At 36.3% G+C, this 19,941-nt stretch overlaps 1 long non-coding RNA gene across 1 annotated transcript; it reads left to right on the top strand.

Moving 5' to 3' along the window:
• Window positions 1-9,908: 9,908 nt before the first annotated feature.
• On the top strand, window positions 9,909-12,352 carry LOC121992203. Its single transcript, XR_006114824.1, has 2 exons — window positions 9,909-10,216; window positions 12,062-12,352. It is a non-coding gene; the product is annotated as an uncharacterized LOC121992203 (long non-coding RNA).
• Window positions 12,353-19,941: the final 7,589 nt, after the last annotated feature.

Below are 19,941 nucleotides of genomic sequence, written 5' to 3' on the forward strand. Positions count from 1 at the left end.
ATCCTCGTACAATGATTTACAACTCAAAAAATAGTGAAACAAACTTGGAAATGAATACATGTGTTGTACATAAAATTTGAGAATCAAGACCCTATTTATAGCTCACGGGTCGAACTAGCCATTTGTTAATGTGGCAGCTCCTGGGCACTTGGACGTGGTCACCTCGATCCACTCCGCAACGACTCTATGTCAATAGTTTATCATCTCTTGGTTGCCTGGACCCGGTCTAGGTGCTTGGAACATTGCTGACATTCACTCTAGTCTGATCCTCACTGCAACAACTTTGTTATTGCTCCGGACGCTTGGACCTGGTCCGAGCGCCTAAAGTCCGGGCGCTTAGACATAGTCAACTTAGTGTTGACTTATTCGGTCGCTTGGGTGATCCTCCGACCATTTAGAGTTGAGCTCACCAGAACTCAACTACGACATTCTCCTCGAGTAGTCTTCCTCATCGGCTTCTCGTCCCTTTTAAGAATCGTGTGCATCCTTCTTGTCTATTGGTGTACACTTCCACAGCACCTCGTCACTTGGATGCACCGTTCCCATCAACTCGCTTCCAGTGTCATCCTTCTCGCTAGCTGCGTCTTTTTCTCAACTTCTTGTGTTCATAAGTCCTGTACATTTAGATACAAGGCATTAGAACCGTAGAACCTAACTTAACTCGGTTGATCACATCAAAACTCACCCGAGATACTTATAATTTCCTTCTTTTTGATGTGCATCAACCCAAGTTAAGTTAGAGTTTAAAATAAATAAAAAACAATTTAAATAGATAAATATATAATTATTATAAGTGACAAATTTACAATAAATTCAAGAAAGAATATTAAATTTTATACCTCCCGTTAACTTATATTTCCCCATTAACTTAATCTTTCTAACTTTCTCTCCCTTTGATTACATCAAAAAAATATTAGGAAAAAATTTGAAGAAAAATTAGAAAAATATTGAAATTTTTTGAAGGGGTGTGAAACAGAATATTCAGTAATATACCTTTTTACTGAAATTATTTTTCAAAGAAATAATTTTTTAATCAATTAATCTAATGATTTTGGAAAAAAATAAAAAAACCTGAAAATATTTATCAATAATATCATAATTAATTAACATATGATAAAAATTTTCATATACAAATTTTTTTTTATTAACCTTAATAAATATTTTGAGCAAATAAAGTTATTTTTAAAAATAACATATTTAAAAATATTTTTTGAGTCCTAAAAATTTTGCTAATATTTTTGCTTATTTAAAATACAACAATGATTTTCTAAAAAATCAGGTTTTCAAAATTAATCTCCAAAATAGTTTAAATTTTAAAATTTAATTTTTGATAAAAATCATAAAAAAATAATTAGTAGTGAAAAAATTTATAAAAAGTTCTATACTACCCGTTAATTCCTTTATTCATCACAAAGAAAAATTTGAACCAAAAATATCAAAAGTAGGTAAGCAAAATAATTAATTTTGTAAGTAATATTAAAAATTAAAGAAAATTAAAATTGAAGCATGCATAAAAATTAATTTTAGTGAAACTAAGTATGATTTAAGAATCCAAAATACATTTTTATCTATTGGATTATCAAGAAATTTTTTGGAATATTTGTTCATATAACTTTTCTAATTTGATCTTTATGAAATCTAAAATACCAATTAAGCTCTTGAAAATTTTTAAAATTATGAACATTTGAACATGCATAGTTCTTTTCTAATATTTTTATTTGATCCTTTAATTTTTCATTTTTCATTTTTAGTTTATCATAATCTTCTAATAAACATGCTTTTGCTAAGGTAACATTTATTTCGGTATTTTTTTTAATAGTGCATACTTTATTTTTAATTTGTACAAATTTCTAGAAAGTATTTTTATGAACTCATACAATTTTTTGGGAGGTAAGGAACATACCTCACTTACCATGTTGTTCTTGTAGTCTGGCACTCCCTTTCATCGCTACTTTCTTCCAACGTATCTTCCCCTTCATCGATGCTCATTTTGAATGGGCTTTCATTGTCTTCTTGGTGATCCTCCATCAATGCTAAGCCAACGTATTCTTCTAGCTCAGACTCGGATGAGGATTCGTTCCACATTACTTTTAGATTCTTATGCTTGGATCTACTTGTCCCTTTGTCCTTTCCTTTCCTTTTTAGCTTTAGACAGCTATCTTTGATATGCCCTTCTTCTTAGCATAAACTTCTTTCATTTTTCATTTTTAGTTTATCATAATCTTCTAATAAACATGCTTTTGCTAAGGTAACATTTATTTTGGTGTTTTTTCTTTTTAATAGTGCATACTTTGTTTTTAATTTGTACAAATTTCTAGAAAGTATTTTTATGAACTCATACAATTTTTCGGGAGGTAAGGAACGTACCTCACTTACCATGTTGTTCTTGTAGTCTGGTACTTCCCCTTCATCGCTACTTTCTTCCAACGTATCTTCCCCTTCATCGATGCTCATTTCGAATGGGCTTTCATTGTCTTCTTGGTGATCTTCCATCAATGCTAACCCAACGTATTCTTCTAGCTCAGACTCGGATGAGGATTCGTTCCACATTACTTTTAGATTCTTATGCTTGGATCTACTTGTCCCTTTGTCCTTTCCTTTCCTTTTTAGCTTTAGATAGCTATCTTTGATATGCACTTCTTCTTAACATAAACTTCTTTCATTTTTCATTTTTAGTTTATCATAATCATCTAATAAACATGCTTTTGCTAAGGTAACATTTATTTCGGTATTTTTTCTTTTTAATAGTGCATACTTTTGTTTTTAATTTGTACAAATTTCTAGAAAGTATTTTTATGAACTCATACAATTATTCGGGAGGTAAGGAACGTACCTCACTTACCATGTTGTTCTTGTAGTCGGGCACTTCCCCTTCATCGCTACTTTCTTCCAACGTATCTTCCCCTTCATTGATGCTCATTTTGAATGGGCTTTCATTGTCTTCTTGGTGATCCTCCATCAATGCTAACCCAACGTATTCTTCTAGCTCAGGCTCGGATGAGGATTCGTTTCACATTACTTTTAGATTCTTATGCTTGGATCTACCTGTAACGACCCGACTCTTTGGCCTCTTGGGCGACCCTTGCGGCAGCCCAACTGGCGGCCTTTATGTCGTCGACCCATTTGGCGACCTCTCATGTCGTTGACCGACGACCCTTGGCCGTGTCGTTACTCACTAGGACTTTCACCCCTGGCTAGTGAATTTTTGCCTCCCCCAGGATTCGAACTCTAGACCTCCAGGCTTAAGTACTATAGTTTATGAATCCTGGTAGCCAAGTGAGAGGAGCTCACTTGGCTACCAGGATTCATAAACTCTAGTACTTAAGCCTGGAGGTCTAGAGTTCGAATCCTGGGGAAGAAGGGCCGCCAGTGGGTCGCCGCAAGGGCCGCCCAAGAGGCCAAAGGGCCGGGTCGTTACAATAAAAAGACGCCTTTTTATTGTAACGACCCGACCCTTTGGCCTCTTGGGTGGCCCCTGCGGCGACCCACTGGCGGCCCTTATGTCATCAGCCCATTTGATGACCTCTAATGTCGTCGACCGACAACCCTATGGCCGTGCCGTTACTCACTAGGACTTTCCATCCCTGGCCAGTGGATTTTTTCCTTCCCCAGGATTCGAACTCTAGACCTCCAGGCTTAAGTACTAGAGTTTATGATTCCTGGTAGCCAAGTGAGATTGTAACGACCCAAATTTCCTCATTTCGAGTCCTAATACTGCTTAAAAATAATTAGAAATGCTTTAAAAATATTCTGGAGATTTTTTAGGAATTTTTAGAGTATTTTTATGTAATTTTTGGAGTTCGTTTGGTATTTTTACCAAAAGAAAGAAGTTTAAAAAAATAAAGAGGTTCGGTCGAGGTTCGAACCCGCAACCTCTGACCCAAACCGAGACTTAAGCGAAACGCGATAGCCAAGTGCCCAAGCAGGCCGTGCTGATTAAGGGAGGAGCGTATTTTATTTAAGTGATAGTTATTAACAGAATACCGGGTTATAAAAAGAGAACTTAGGTTTTCTTTTTTTTTCCCGTGACCGAAAAACCTCCCTCACCCCTTCTCTCGAGTTCGAGCGGCGTTCTGTGCTTGGGCGAAAATGAAGCCGAGTTAGGGCTTCTCTCCGGTGGCCGGCCAAGGACTCATCCGAAGGTTTCTTCATCTCCTTGTGATCCTCTCGTCGAGGGGAAACCGTGAGCATGAAGAGGAGGTCGAAGCTTGCAATCTTCGAAACCCTAGGAGCCCTTTTCTTCTTCGGTTGTAAGTCCAAGAACACGATGGGTAAGTTGCTTCTCACCTGCAGTAAGAGTAGTTTTGGAGTTTTGTTTCACTTCTTACCATCCACAGCATGCTCTTTTGTTTCAGATTGTGTTTGAGCCGAATTTATGCTTGCTAGGGATTTAGTTCCTTCTTGTTTTGGATCATGTTGCGCAGAATTTAGGGTGCTAGAGGATTAAGAGTAGTTCCGAGATTTGCTTGCTGCTTTGTAGTTCTGTTGTAGCATGCTTAAAGAAGATCTGATTGCTCCTTTGTGTTATGTTGTAACATGCTTAAAGAGGATTTGATTGCTACTTTTAGTTCTGTTGTAGCAAGATTTAAGATCCTGTTGCTCAATAAAAGTATAAATATTGCAGTTTATTTTAGCATTGCAGATTTATATTTCTTTTGCAATTAATCGGATTTCATTTAGCCTTGTAGTTGTAAGTTTTGTTACTGGGCAGTGAGTATGAAATGGTGTAGATTTATAGTTCTTGCTATTTTTTCTCCTTGCTGCAATGAAAAAGAACAACCCTTATAATTGGTCTTTCAAACTTAGATTTCCTTGTTACCTTAATGGGCATGATCGGCTTATGTTTATCCCTGCAGATTTAGTTTTCGGTTTGAGCTCATGGTTTAGTATTCTAGATTAGATCATGTTGTTTGATTCAAGTATGAAAGTTTAGGCTTTTCTGTGATGCTCAATAATTCAGTGCAAGTTCTTGTTATTTTAACAGGCTTGGACAACCTTTCATTTCTAAGCATGCGGTTTGATTTCTTTTGTTACCATACCAAGCTTAAACTCTTTTATGATTAATATTGTAGTTTTCGATTTCAGTCTAGTTTCCTTAGAACCAATTGTTATAAGAATAGTTTCTTAGCATGGTTCCAGATTTTTATATGAATTCATAAATGGTTTTGTAAGAAGTATAAGCAAGAAAAGACCAAGGTCTTGATTTGATCCCAAATTCCAGAAGTTGAGGATCAAAGACACGCTTAGTGCTTGAAGAAATGCCGAGGTATTATATATTAGAAGTAATAAAAGATAACAAGTATTTTATTTTTGAGAGGCTAGTACTCGACTTCCGAGGTTGTCGTTAAACAAATCCAGGTGACCGTTTTCGAGGTCTCGGCCCTGTTAAGACCGAGGTCTTTACCCTCGTAGGACTGATGGCTCGCTACCTCAGTTTATATTAGGGAGCGCGCAATGGTACTAAGCCTGGGCCCAAGAGAAAAGTTTATTATTATTTTGAAGTATTAAACTATACGTATTTGAACTAGCAAAGAAAGTGTCATAGAAGTTTAATTCAGCAAGTTAGCTTCTTATTCCCAAGTTCAGCAAGTTAGAACTGTTTGTTCCTTTTAGCACTGCAAACCTTAGTTTATTTGCATTTCTGCAAGCATGAACAGCTCTGTTTAGAGCTTAGAATAGCTTTTCGTTATTTGCATTCCTGCAGGCCCGAACAGCTTCACATGGAGTTTAGAACAACCCTTTCAATTTACAGTTTTAGCAAGTGCAAATTCAGCTTCGAGTTAGTTTTCTTTGTTGCTGTACCAAAAAAAAATGAACTACCCTTTTATTCCAAGCACATAGTTAGATTTCTCTTCAAGTTTCTAGTTTCCCTTTGTGTTTGCATTAGGTGTGAACAACAATATGTAGCAGTGTAGTTAATTGGACATGTACAGCCAAGTGATAAGCATTCCAGATTTTTCATTTTTGCTATTAGGGAGCATGAGCAGTATTCCCTAGTTTTTCTTTACTACTAGATATACATGTGCAGTTTCTTTAGTTTTCATTTGCTATTGATTCGAGCATGAGCAGTATTGATTCTTATTTCTAGTTCCTTGCTATTAGTTGAGCAGGAGTAATTTTCCTTGCTATTAGATGAGCATGAGCAGCTTCCCTGTTAAAGCATTCAGTTTCTAGTTTCTTTTTTAATACATGCATATCCGAGTTTTCTGAGTTAGATAGCGCTTACTAAGCATCAGCTTATAGTTGCATTTTCCTCTTACTGCAGATAAAGGAAAGGAAAAACTATAGCAAAGGAAGGCGACAAGGAGGTGTCTGATGATGTGTGTAATGCCAGGACTATGGGAGAGACTTGGGGCATTATTAAGTTTCCGTATTTTAGTGGTTAAGAAATATTTGAGATTGTATCTTATATTCTATGTCATTTGAGATTATTCTTGTTTTAGATTGTATGCTAAGATGAGTTTAGTTTAGTAAGTAGGTACTTTTTGTGTTTGCATTGAGATATAGTTTTATATGTTTATGCTATTATGAGTTATATGTGCATGTCAGAATTTTGGAGTATTGTATTGTATTTTAGTCCTGCTGAACTACATATACTCTGTCAAAATTTTAAGTTTTCTGGAAAAAAAATTAAGTACAGTTGCTATACTAGTTAAGTAAGAATCTATAGTAGTTATGTATCGGACACCTTTAGTGAGTAGTGACAAGGGTGGTCGTTACGCTACTTGTCCCTTTGTCCTTTCCTTTCCTTTTAAGCTTTAGACAACTATCTTTGATATGCCCTTCTTCTTAGCAGTTGTAGCATCGAACATTCCTTTTACTCCAAAAAGGTTTTGTTACCTGGCTCTTATCAAATTTGTTAGATTTTAAAAATTTTGAGAACTTTCTTACTAGAAAAGCTTCTTCATCTTCGTTGAGAGAAGCTTCGGAGTTTGATCCATCCCTTTTTGCTTTTAGGGAGAAGTTTTGACTCAGCTCCTTTCTTAGTCTTGCCATCTAGATTCGTGAAGTTCTAATGTAGAAAATAAACTTTCTAACATACTTACCTATAGATACTTAGTGATGTAGTAGGAGTCAACTATCGATGTCCAATCTAGGGGTTCTTAGGAAAGTGTTAAGAGCATACCTTAGGAAGTCTCTGTTCGTTAACATTTATCTGAGATTTGTTAGTTCGGTGATCAACTCCTTCAGTTTGGCATGTAGTTGAGTGACTGACTCTCCTTCTTTCAGTCGGAGGTTTGTCAATTGATTCTGGAGCAAGTCCCATATTATAAGCTTGGCTTCGGAGATTCCTTCATGAAGCTTTAGGAATTTTTCTTAGAGCTCTTTAATTTTAAGATTTGTAGGCACCTACTCGGTTGACCTCATGAGGTGGAAATACACTCGGGAGATGGAACTTGGCCTTCTTGTTTTCCATGAACTAGTTCTACTACTTCTTTCTCCATCAGAATTCTTCTGGTTCTCTTCCGTTCTTATCTTTTGGTCGTTTAAAACCATATTTCATAGTTATAAAAATTTCAAAATCTATTTTAAAAAAATACCTCCATTTTGTGCTTCTAGATGGCGAACTCCTCCTTGAACTTTGGTGGGTGGATGCTTGTTCTGGTTATCATTTTCTTTTCTTCAGGAGGCGGTTAGTCCTTTTAAATCATCATTGCTCTGATACCAATTGTTGGATCTTCGTTTACCAGCAAGATGGGGTTAATTACCTACAATAGAAGGTTGCACCTTTCTCGATCTTTGGCTTTAGTTAACACACACATGTAAAAATAAGATAAAATGAATGCGTAAAAAGAAATATGAGACTACCAATTTACTTGGTTCACAATCGGGGAGGTTGCTAATCGGAGGAAGAAGTAAGCACTAGCAAGAATATCCTTCTTCGACAAGCTCAGAGGTGGAGAAGCCTCATATAGTGATTTATAGCTCAAAAAATAGCGAAACAGACTTGGAAATTAAATACAAGTGTTGTACATAAACTTCAAGAACCAAGGCTCAATTTATAGGTTACTGGTTGAACTAACTATTTGTTGATGTGGCAGCTCCTGAGTGCCTGGACTAGGTCCAGGCGCCTGGATGTAGTCAGTTTGATCCACTCTGCAACAACTCTACGTTAATGGTTTATCGACTCCTGGGTGCCTAGACCCAATCTGAGCAGTTGAAACCTTGCTGACGTGGACTCCAGTCTGATTCTCACTACAGCGACTCTAGTACTGCACCAGGCACTTGAACCTAGTCTAGGTACTTGGAGTTCGGGCGCCTGGACCTGGTCCAGGTGCCTAGATACAGTTAACTCAGTGTTGACTTGTTCGGTCGCTTGGGTGATCCTCCAGTCATCTAGAGTTGAGCTCAATTGAACCCAACTCTGGCCTTCTTTTCGAGCAGTCTTCCTCTCTAGCTTCTCGTCCCTTGGAAGAGATGTATTTGTTCTTTTCATCCATTGATGTACTCTTCTACAACACCTCATCCCTCAGATACACTGAGCCCATCAACTCTCTTCCCGTGCCATTCTTCTCTCTATCTACATCTTTCACTCGACTTCTTATGTTCCTAAGTCCTTGCACACTTAGACACAAGGCATTAAAATAAAAAAGCCTACCTTAACTCGGTTGATTACATCAAAACTCATCTAGGGTACTTAGAGAAGTACTAACACTTGAAGTTCAACAACTATATAACATGTTAAAGTCTAGTGAAAGAGAAGTTTAGGTAAGGACTCCATCTGATCATTCCCAACAATCAGTTACTACAAGATTATTGAACATCAAGGCAAGACATCATTTATCAGAACGATGTTATAATGACATTTGTGAATTGATGCCATAGTTATTCCCTGCTGATCACCTTATGACTGATAACTTCTATAGTACAAAGAAATTGGGGGGATTTATGGTTGTTTATAGAGAATATTGATTATTGTATAAATAACTGCATGATATTTTAGAATGAAGATAGTGAACTGAAAGAATAAAAAATCTGTGTTAGATCGAGAAGAACTAGAGGGGGGGGGGGGGGGGGAATAGCCTTGTGGCTTTTAATTTTCGCATTCAGAAAAATGACAAGTTGAGCAGTAGAAATTAAAAGCACAACACCGAAAGAAGACCCAAGTATTTTTTACTTGGTTCGGAGCCTTGGGCGACTCCTACTCCAAGGCCCGCGATTGTTGATCGCTTTCGGTGGGCAATCATTATCAAATCGTAGATCTATTTACAACTTTAGAGTGCAAGTGCTTGAAAAGAATTTATATCGACAATACAAAGAAATGAAGAAGCTAGTTGTCAATCGTCGGAGTGTTGAAGTGATTCGGAGCACTACATAGCTTTAAACGATCGCTTGAACTCTGTCTGTCATTGTTCTTTGAAGCTGTAGCCCGAGGCTCCTTTTATATCCTTTACAGATCTAATCTAGATCCTCAAAACTTGGGATCAGGTTTGACCCGAAGTGGATCAGTCGACCGATCCCCACGTTCGGTCAACCGATCAGATGATCTCCTCCTTATCTGATTCGCCCGATCCGCTTCGATCTGGTCAACTTCCATCTTCGGTTCGGTCAACCGATAACTAGGTTCGGTCGACCGATCCCCTGGTTAAGCCCAGTCCATTCGCTCTGATCTGCTGCTTGGGGGTTCGGTCGACCGATCCCGACGTTCGGTCGACCGATCCCGGTCAGTTCTTGTAAGGACCCACGAGCAAAGTTAAATAATTTATTTATGAAAGTGTCTAAGGTCACACAAGCGCTAATTACGAGATCAAATTATAAAGATTCCTATGAATTTTAGGAATGTCTTAGGAATTAAAATAAAACTGAACAACATATGGTAGGGGTAGGGGATGGAACGATTAAGGTTGATGGAAACAAATGGTACACAATTAAGCTAGGAACTAATTAAACATGATTATCTTAGGTTAGACTAGATAATTTAGGTATAAAAGGGAAAAAGTTATGCTACCGTGCACTGTAGCCCTAAACGCTGACTCCTTCGATCGGCGATCTCTTCTTCTTGTCCAAACTCGTCGGCTGCGACGGAGCATCCCACCAAGCTCTAAGCTCCGACTAAGCGAAGCACCACGTCTCCGACCCTGGGGACATCATGATCGGGAAATCTCATCGGCGGTGAGGTAACGCTTGGTGTGGGCTTTCAGCGGAAGCACAAGGAAAGGCAAGTACATGTCTATTTGAGGATGTGAGATCCATACGGTAGAGGATAGGAGCCTAGGTGAGCCTGATAGTATGCCTCGATGTTGTTTTGGTTGAATGGAGTGTGATTTAGGGTTTTCTGTGGTTTTATGGTTTCGCCTCGTGAATTTTCTTACTTCTGCTAGGTTGGGAATTGACGTGATTTGAGGTTTCCATGTGTTCTTGCTCTGTATTGGGATTTCCTTTGAGATTTCATGGTAGATTTCGATGTTTGTGACTGGGAATGGTCTGGTTTGGCTTTGTCTTGATGATTTGGTCAAGTTCTTGGCAATTTCTGTAAGTATTCATCACGATGAAGATCTGAGATCAGTAGGATAGGAAACAAGTAGCTAGACAAGTTGATATTTTTGATTGTAGTGTTAGATTGGTGGATTGAGTAGCGCATCAGCTTTTCCTATAGTGTTTATGTCTCGGCTTGAGGTTTCTGCGGGGATTTGGTTTTCGAATTGGGTTTTCTCAATGTTTTTGCTTTGATACGTGATTGGAATGAGTTTCAAATGGTTACTTCTTGTCCATTTTATCTTGGTGTCCAGTCTTTGGTAGCCCTGAGTTGCTACTATGATGTTGAACATGTTCTTTGGTGCATTTGGAAGCTTTAGGATGGATCATTTGGGTTTCTGTAGGGTTTGGTAATGATCTAGCTGCATTCCGTTAGGCTTCTGTGAGCATTGTTTGAAGCTGGGATTCAATGTGGATTTGTCTCTCAAGATTGTTCGATTTCTTTGCTGAGGTTTTCGATTTCTGTTTTGGTTGCCATTGTCTAGATGTTATACATTTGTGTTCAGCAAAGATTGGAAGAATTGAGAAGGTTATGGAATTTCTTGTGTTGTAGTGTTGTACTTAAGAAGCTGTAGTTTGTCCTGTTGAAGTGTTAATCCAAGTACTGGTGCTGAATCTTTTGTTTTGACCGAATGACATCTGTTGTTTTGAATTCTCGGTTGGCTGAGGTTTCAGTTTGGATTTTCCATGCGAGTTCATTCTGTTTTCTCTGGAGTGTTGATGTTGAACCAATATTGTGAAGGACTGTGCTGAAGTGTGAAATTGCAGCTTGTTGGTTTGATGTTGTGATTTTTACAGATTTTGTGTGATTTCTTTTATAAAGAATAGGTGACTTGGTTTAATTTTTGGAGGGTTGAATAATCCATATGTTGAGGTGGGAGTTTGGTGAGAAGTAAAAGAATATAAACCGTATATGCTATTGTTAATGAAATAACTTTGAAACGGATACCGGTAAGAAAATATAACACTGTTCGATTTGTCATGATTATTGCTACTGTGAATTAGTTTTAGTATTTGTGAGCAATCCTTTATTTTGTCATACTTGAGTTGAATTATTCCTCTGTTGATAAGTTTTCATTGCTTATAGATATATGCTTAAGGAATAAATGAATAGGCTATGGTTAAAGGAACTGATATGGAAGGAATGATTGAACAATGCTATGAAATAAGTGACTGGAATTTATTATGGTTATATAAATCTTACGTGGCTAATTGGATGTGTATGAGCATATGTGGTAGCAGTACGGGATGGGTGACCCGGGATGAGCTCCGGGGAGGGCCCATCCAAACTTGACTGATATGGTTAGCTTCGGCTATATGACTGGATGCATGTTCTCTATGAGGTACCTCTAGGTTCATGGGACTATTGACTGGCTCTAATTGTGGTTACCGGATATGTGACATATTCACCTTATTAGCTACGTAGGAACATTGTTGCATGTTATATCTTTCTTATGTCGTACTTGGTTGTGCTATGTTTTCTTTAAAAGGTTTCTAGTTGCTATTTCTACAACCTTATGGATATCATCATACTCATATTGGTCTGTACTTGTTGGGTCGTAGACTCACCACATTTACATTACAGGTGAGGATGTGTCTCAGAACACGACGGAGGGCCTATGGACGGAGTAGCCGAGGAGGCGGGATGGACGCATGGCAGTGTCCGGGTATTAGGAGTGCCGAGCTTATGTTCTCCATGGGAAGGGATTTTTGTTTTGGTGTTGTCGAGCTCTTGTGTGGGATGTTGGCTTTTACTTCCGATAAAATAAATGTTTGATTTGGTATCATGTTATAAGTATATGCCTAGTTTGTGTTTGGTGGGTTGATGCAATGAAAAAAAAAAACTGAGGGTTGGTTACGGGATGTTTCAGTTCTACCCCTGCACAAAAATGTTAGTCTCCTGCAAAATAGAGTTAGAGCATAACAGAATATATAAGAACAATAAGTTTGATAGTCTTCAGACTGCCCGATTCTGACTGCGGATTTCTGATCGGAAACCCTAGGTCGAACCGACGCCTACTGTTCCCTCTTCCGGGGAACACGTCCTTACCTACTCCACTCAGGAGAAGTTACCTTTTGCCAGTTCGGTCCTCCAGACCGACTGGGCTTTTGCTCAGCGTCCGATGCTTCCGGTCTTCATGCTGGACGTCCGGTCCACGACCCGCCCATACTTCCACCTGGTTCGCGACACCAGGATTTCAACCTAGGGTTACTGCCTCCTAGGATTTTTGCCCGAAACTCCGACCCGCTAAGACTTTCTGCCTAGGGTTACCACCCCCTAGAACCTAGTGTTACCACCCCTTAGGGTTTTCTACCTGCCTAATCGCAACTAGGACTTTTGCCTAAGTACACTTAGGACTTTCCTGCAAAGCTCAATCAACATATCAGATAACAAAACTCCTTAACTTTGAACCCTTTGACATAATCAAAATACAAGTTCGATCATCGGATGCTTTCTGTACCAACAATCTCTCCCTTTTTATTTATGGCAACATGGTTCAAAGTTAAGTAAGCAGAAATTTAAGCATGAGTATAAATGAAATAATTTGAATTGAAAACAAAATCTTATGCTCCCCCTTTCATTATCATGTTTAAGTTCTTAACTTATGTTTAATTTCTTTAACTTTACTTAACTTGTTTAAGTTCTTAACTTATGTTTAATTTCTTTAACTTTACTTAACTTTGACTTTTCTCTCCCCCTTTAACATAAGTAAAAAAGAATACAAGGAAGAGAAAAAATAACTACTCTATTTAAGTTTAAGCTCCCCCTGAAGGGTAGCACTTAGTTGAATATAGTTTTGAGAAATAGTTTTAACAAGGACTTTAGCTAAACTTTTGAAGATAATAGTTTTGTCAAGTATTTAGCCTTAAAAAGACTTAGCTTTTCAAAAAAGAATTGTTTTGAAAAACATTTAGCTAAACAAAAACTTAGCAAAATTTAGCATTTGAAAATAGTTGTTTTAAGAAACACGTAGCTAAATTTGAAATTTTAGCTAAAAACTTAGCTTAGCTTTGAAAGCATTTAGCTTCTAGAAAGGTTTCGATAAATTTGGTACTTAGCTTTTAAAATGGAGTTGATTAAAAACATAGATTTAAAAATATTCTTACAAAAACTCAATTAAGTACTTATCTTAAAAAGAACTTAGTTAAGTACTTGGTTAAAAAAGATTAGATATTTTAAAAATAATTAACTTGTTTTTTTTATAGAAAACTTGGCCAACACTTTATAAACATGATTTTCAACAGAGATTTAGCTAAATAAATATTTTAGTCAAGTACTCAATAGATTTTTAAATGATTTTTAAAAGGTTTTTAAAAGATTTTAAAATATTTTTTAAATAATTTTTAAATAATTTTTAAAAGATTATCAAAACATTTTTTTTAAAATAAATTTTTAAAAGATTTTTAAATGATTTTTTAAAAAAAGGAATTTTAAATTGATTTTTAAATAATTTTTTAAATGGATTTTTAAACTGATTTTTAAAGGATTTTAAAATTTATTTTTAAATAATTAAAAAAAAATTTAAAAGAATTTTTAAAGGATTTTTAAACTAATTTTTAAATAATTTTTTAAAGGATTTTTAAATTGATTTTTAAATAATTTTTAAGCAATTTTTTAAAGGATTTTTAAACAATTTTTAAAAGGATTTTTAAACAATTTTTAAAATATTTTTAAAGAATTTTTAAAAGGATTTCTAAAGAATTTTAAAATAATTTAAAAAAGGATTTTAAACAATTTTTAAAATATTTTTAAAAAGGATTTTTAAATAATTTTTAGAAGGATTTTTAAATAATTTTTAAAAGTATTTTGAAACAATTTTTAAAATGATTTTTAAACAATTTTCAAAAGGATTTTTAAACAATTTTCCAAGGGTTTTTTAAACAATTTTTAAAAGGATTTTTAAACAATTTTGAAAAGGATTTTTAAACAATTTTTTAAAGGATTTTTAAAAGGATTTTGAAACAATTTTTAAAATATTTTTAAAAGGATTTTTAAACAATTTTTAAAAGATTTTAAAACAATTTTTAAAAGGATTTTTAAACAATTTTTTAAAGGATTTTTAAACAATTTTCAAAATGGTTTTTAAACAATTTTTCAAAAGGATTTTTAAAGTATTTTTAAACAATTTTTAAAAGATTTTGAAACAATTTTTAAAAGGATTTTAAAACAACTTTTTAATGGATTTTTAAAAGGATGTTTAAACAATTTTTAAAAGGATTTTCTAGATCAATCTCGCCCGATTCTAAGTTTTCAATCAGGAAACCTTATATAATTTTGTGAGATGGTTATCTTTAATTTAGATTATATCTAAGGATTAATTTACATTTGAGTTAGACTTAAGTTTTTCAATTAGTCAATTAAATATATATTTAAAGGATCGACTCCTAGGCTATGGCGAGGCACTAGACCTTCTTGAGTATGAGATCATCCACCACTTTTATACAAAGTCTTTCAAAGAAATTACAAATTTAATTTCCCTTTTGAAACTCCTAGGTTTAACTAAACAAGTGTAAATTACACCTAGGTCCTTAATCTACCCTAGTCTAAGCATGTATAATAAAGAGCAGAAAAGACAAGCATCAAACAGTTCTATCTATTGATAAAAATGGTCTTTCTATTAGCTCCCCTTGGATCATAGCCTCGTTATGGTCTATCAAGGTAATGGATATGATCCTTGGGGACCCAATATACTCCAAGTCCAACTTGATTAACCAAGTTCGACTTAGGGACCCATGCTTGGACTATGTTTCTATTATTTCTATTAACTAGGGATAAATATGATCTGTATTTTCTTTTAGTTTTAAATCAAAGTCCAGATTTGTTGTAAACGACTCGCAGTTTTCCAAGAATCAGATCAAGATTCTTGGATCTCAGGGTGAACCGTTCTAACATGTCCTTGAGTTCTTTAACTTGAGTTTTGAAATTAGAATTTTCTTCCTTAAGTTGTTAGACTTGAATTGAACTTCCAATTTGAATCGGCTTAGTCAAAGAACTCGAATTAGTCGCTTCCTTAAGGGATGTTACCTCCTTTTGGAGTGACTTGACCCGGACATTGGATTTAGCCAATTTCTTTAATAAGTAAGGAACTAAGTCTTGTAAATTGTCTAATTGAGTCTCGGCGAGAAGAGAACTTACAGTGGGGTTAGCTCCTTCGGAAATGGATACGGATCCATGGCTTCGCTCAGACTCAGTTTCTGCTTCGCTCTCAGATTCTTAATCAGAGTCGGTGTCAGCAACATATGCTTGCACTTGTAAAGCGAGGAAGCTTGCCGGTTCTTCTTTATCGTACTCGGATTCATCTGGTGACTCGGACTAAGTTGCCTTTAACGCCTTCTTTCTTCATTGCTTCTGATTTGGACAGTCTGACTTGTAATGTCCTTTCTAGTTACAACCATAGCAGGTGACTCCAGTCTTGACTTTCGTGTTTGTTTGAGTTACCTTTTTCTTTTTGCAAATCTTTCATACAAGCCTTACTAGTTCGGAAATCACTTCGTCGTCGTCTTCTGATTCCGATTCGTCTTTGGATTCGGGTTTGGTTTTGTGCTTTGTCTTAGCTTCTCGAGTTCTGCTTGTACCTGCAATCAAGGCAATACCATTCTCGGCTGGATGTTCATTAGTCTGTTCATGCAATTCGAATTCAAAAAATAGTTCATCTAGTTTAATTAAAGATAAATCCTTAGAAACTTTGTAAGCAACAACCATAGATGCCCACAAAGTGTTCCTCGAAAAGGTGTTAAGCGCGTACCTTATCACATCGCGATTTTCTATTTTCTGGTCGATTGTGTGAAGACCGTTCAGCAGGTCTTGGATGCGCGCGTGAAGTTGGCCCGCCATCTCTCCTTCATTCATTTTTAAGTTATACAATTTATTAAACAATAAATCACACTTGCTTACCTTCGTGTCGGGAGTGCCCTCGTGCAGCTCGATTAGTTTTTTCCATAACTCTTTAACACTTGAGAAGGGTCTAACTCTGTTCAGCTCTTCTTTTGTTAACCCGCATTGTAGCATACAGGTTGCTTTAGCATCAGCTTCAACTTTCTTCATTATGCTAGCATCCGAGTTGATGCATGAGACTAGTTCTCCAGTGCCATCACGTTGAAGCTCGAGACTAGTCTGGATAATGATCCACATCTTGACTTGTGTCTTGAGGTGGTATTCCATCCAGTTCTTCCAATAACTGAAGTCCTCACCAGAAAAGAGCAGTGGGCGGACAGTGCTAAATCCTTCTTGAAGAGCCATAAAATCGTGCAACCAAAACAAAGAAAAACAAGTCCCAGGAATTGATCTTGGATTAGTAGTGTGGTATAAAAATAAAGACAAATTACGATCTCGAGTGGTGTTGCACCAACTTTGAGAAAAATCCGATTATGAAAAACTAGATTGGAAGACGATAAAAATACTGATTTCGATCGATTTCGAAAAACTTAAAAACACCACGAAAAACGTGCTTGATTGGTGGTTGCACCAAATCGAAGCGACCCCGCTCTGATACCAATTGTTGGATCGAGAAGCGCTAGAGGGGGGGGTGAATAGTGCTCATGACTTTCACTTTTCATATTCGGAAAAAAGACGAGTTATGCAGCGGAAATTAAAAGCACAACACTGAAAGAAGACCCAAGTATTTTTTACTTGGTTCGGAGCCTTGGGCGACTCCTACTCTAAGGCCCGCGATCGTTAATCGCTTTCAGTAGGTATTCACTATCAAATCGTAAATCTGTTTACAACTTTAGAGTACAAGTGCTTGAAAAGAATTTATACCGATAATACAAAGAAATGAAGAAGCTAGTCGTCAATCGTCGGAGTGTCGAAGTGATTCAGAGCACTTCACAGCTTTAAAGGATTGCTTGAATTTTTTCTGTCATTGTTCTTTGAAGCTGCAGCCCGAGGCTCCTTTTATAGCCTTTACAGATCTGATCCAGATCCTCGAAACCTAGGATTAGGTTTGACCCGAAGTGGATCGGTCAATCGATCCCCACGTTCGGTTGACCGATCAGATGATCTCCTCCTCATCTGATCCGCCCGATCCGCTCGCTCCGCTTCGATTTGGTCAACTCCTATCTCCGGTTCGGTCAACTGATAACCAAGTTCGGTCGGCCGATCCCTTGTTCGAGCCCGGTCCACTCACTGGAAATCTGATATGTTGCTTGGGGGTTCGGTCGACCGATCCCGGTGTTTGGTCGACTGATCGCGGTCAGTTCTACCCCTGCACAAAAATATTAGTCTCCTATAAAATAGAGTTAGAGAATAACAGAATATATAAGAACAATAAGTTTGATAGTCTTCGTACTGCCCGGTTCTGACTGCGGATTTCTGACCGGAAACCCTAGGTCGAACTGACGCCTACTGTTCCCTCTTTCGGGGAACGCGTCCTTACTTACTCCACTCAGGAGAAGTTACCTTTTCCCAGTTTGGTCCTCTAGACCGATTGGACTTTTACTCAGCGTCCGATGCTTCCAATCTTTATGCTGGGCTTTCGGTCCACGACCCGTCCAGACTTTCACCTGGTTCGCGACACCAGGATTTCAACCTTGGGTTACCGCCTCCTAGGATTTTTACCCGAAACTTCGACCCGCCAAGACTTTTCATGTAGGGTTACCACCCCTTAGGGTTTTCCACCTACCTAACCACAGCTAGGACTTTTGCCTAAATACACTTAGGACTTTCCTGCAAAGCTCAATCAACATATCAGATAACAAAACACCTTAACTTTGTACCCTTTGACATAATCAAAACACAAGTTCGATTGTCGGAGACTTTCTGCACCAACAATCTGTACTCACCTTCATTATAAGCATGGTAGTCGCATACCAGGGAAGAAGAAGAAAAAAAAGATTACATGAAAAGTTATGTATTATTTCTCATTAGCTATTAGACTTCAATGCTTGTATGCATTTGCTGCAACAACAAGACACAAAAGCTGGTATCATAAGCATGTTCACGAAGGAGGTATAATGTGTCATCCTTTTAACTCTCTTACATGGAAATTTCTTGATACAATATTTTTCTCATTTGCAATGGAACCATGTAATGTAAGACTAGGACTTTTTGTAGGTGGATTCCAACCATTTGGTTAGTTGAGATATTAATATTCATCTTGGTAAGTTATATTAATATTGTATAATATACTACCATGGATGTGCATGAAAGACAAATTTATATTTCTTACTGTACTTATTCTAGGTCCAACAAATCTGAACGAGAAGATAGATATTTTCTTAGAACCTTTGATTGTTGAGTTGAATGAATTTTATAATGTAGGCTCGGAGACTTATGATATTGTACGTAAAACTAATTTTACCCTGCATGCTGTTTTATTATAGATGATTAGTGATTTTCTAAAATACTCAATGTTGTCAGGATGGAGCATGACTGGTAAATTAGCATACCTACATTGCATGACAGAGTCTAATGTATTTTCATTACCTTATAATGGGAAGGTATCTTATAAGTCTGATAATCATGACAAAATTTTCAAGTTAAATACCTCAGATGAAATAAGAAACTTTTCATAAAGAATGTTGTAGTCAGAAAACTTCTGCTAAGAATCAAGTCAGGTGAAGAAATTATTGACCAAATAGACAACTATGGATTACTAACAATATCTTAACCTAATTCTAATAAGATAAATAAATACATTGTTAGGAAGTGCAAGTGTAATTGGAAGAAAAAAAGAAATATTTTTGGGAATTGACATATTAGAAGTATCTACTCATTCGATATAATTTAGATATGATATATGTTGAGAAAAATTTCTTTCATAATATCTTTAACACTATGATGAATGTGCCTAGAAGAACTAAAAACATTATAAAATCATGTTAGAAATTAAAAAAATTAGTCAGTAGACTAGAGTTGCATTGGGATGAAACAACCAATGATTTTCAAAGGACTGTTATACATTGGACAAAGATGATAAGCAAACTTTATGTAATTGTTTAAAAGAAATCAAATTCCCAGATGGGTATGCCTCGAATATGGCTCAATGCGTGGATATAAATAATTAAAGATGTTTGGAATGAAGAGACATGATTGTCATGTGTTTATACAAAGACTTATTATAGTAGCTTTCCATGACTTACTTCCTTAAAATGTTTGGCAAACACTTATAGAATTAAGTCAATTTTTTAGAGATTTGATAGCAAGGTGCATTATGATGGCTGATATGCTTCAACTAGAAACTGATAATGGGGAGGTATCTTATAAGTCTGATAATCACAACAAAATTTTCTAGTTAAACATCTCAGGTGAAATAAGAAACTTTTAATAAAGAATGTTGTAGTCAGAAAACTTCCGCTAAGAATCAAGTCAGGTGAAGAAATTATTGACCAAATAGTGTTTAAGTGTGTAGAAACATAGGAGCACAAGAAGTCGAATGAAAGATGTTGCACCTCTTTATTTCATTAATTAGTTTTTTTTAATTAATTCTTTTACAAGCAAGTGTTTCTCTGATTTTGATTTGAAAA

This window comes from Zingiber officinale, chromosome 6B, assembly GCF_018446385.1.
Source record: "Zingiber officinale cultivar Zhangliang chromosome 6B, Zo_v1.1, whole genome shotgun sequence".
Lineage (NCBI taxonomy): Eukaryota > Viridiplantae > Streptophyta > Magnoliopsida > Zingiberales > Zingiberaceae > Zingiber > Zingiber officinale.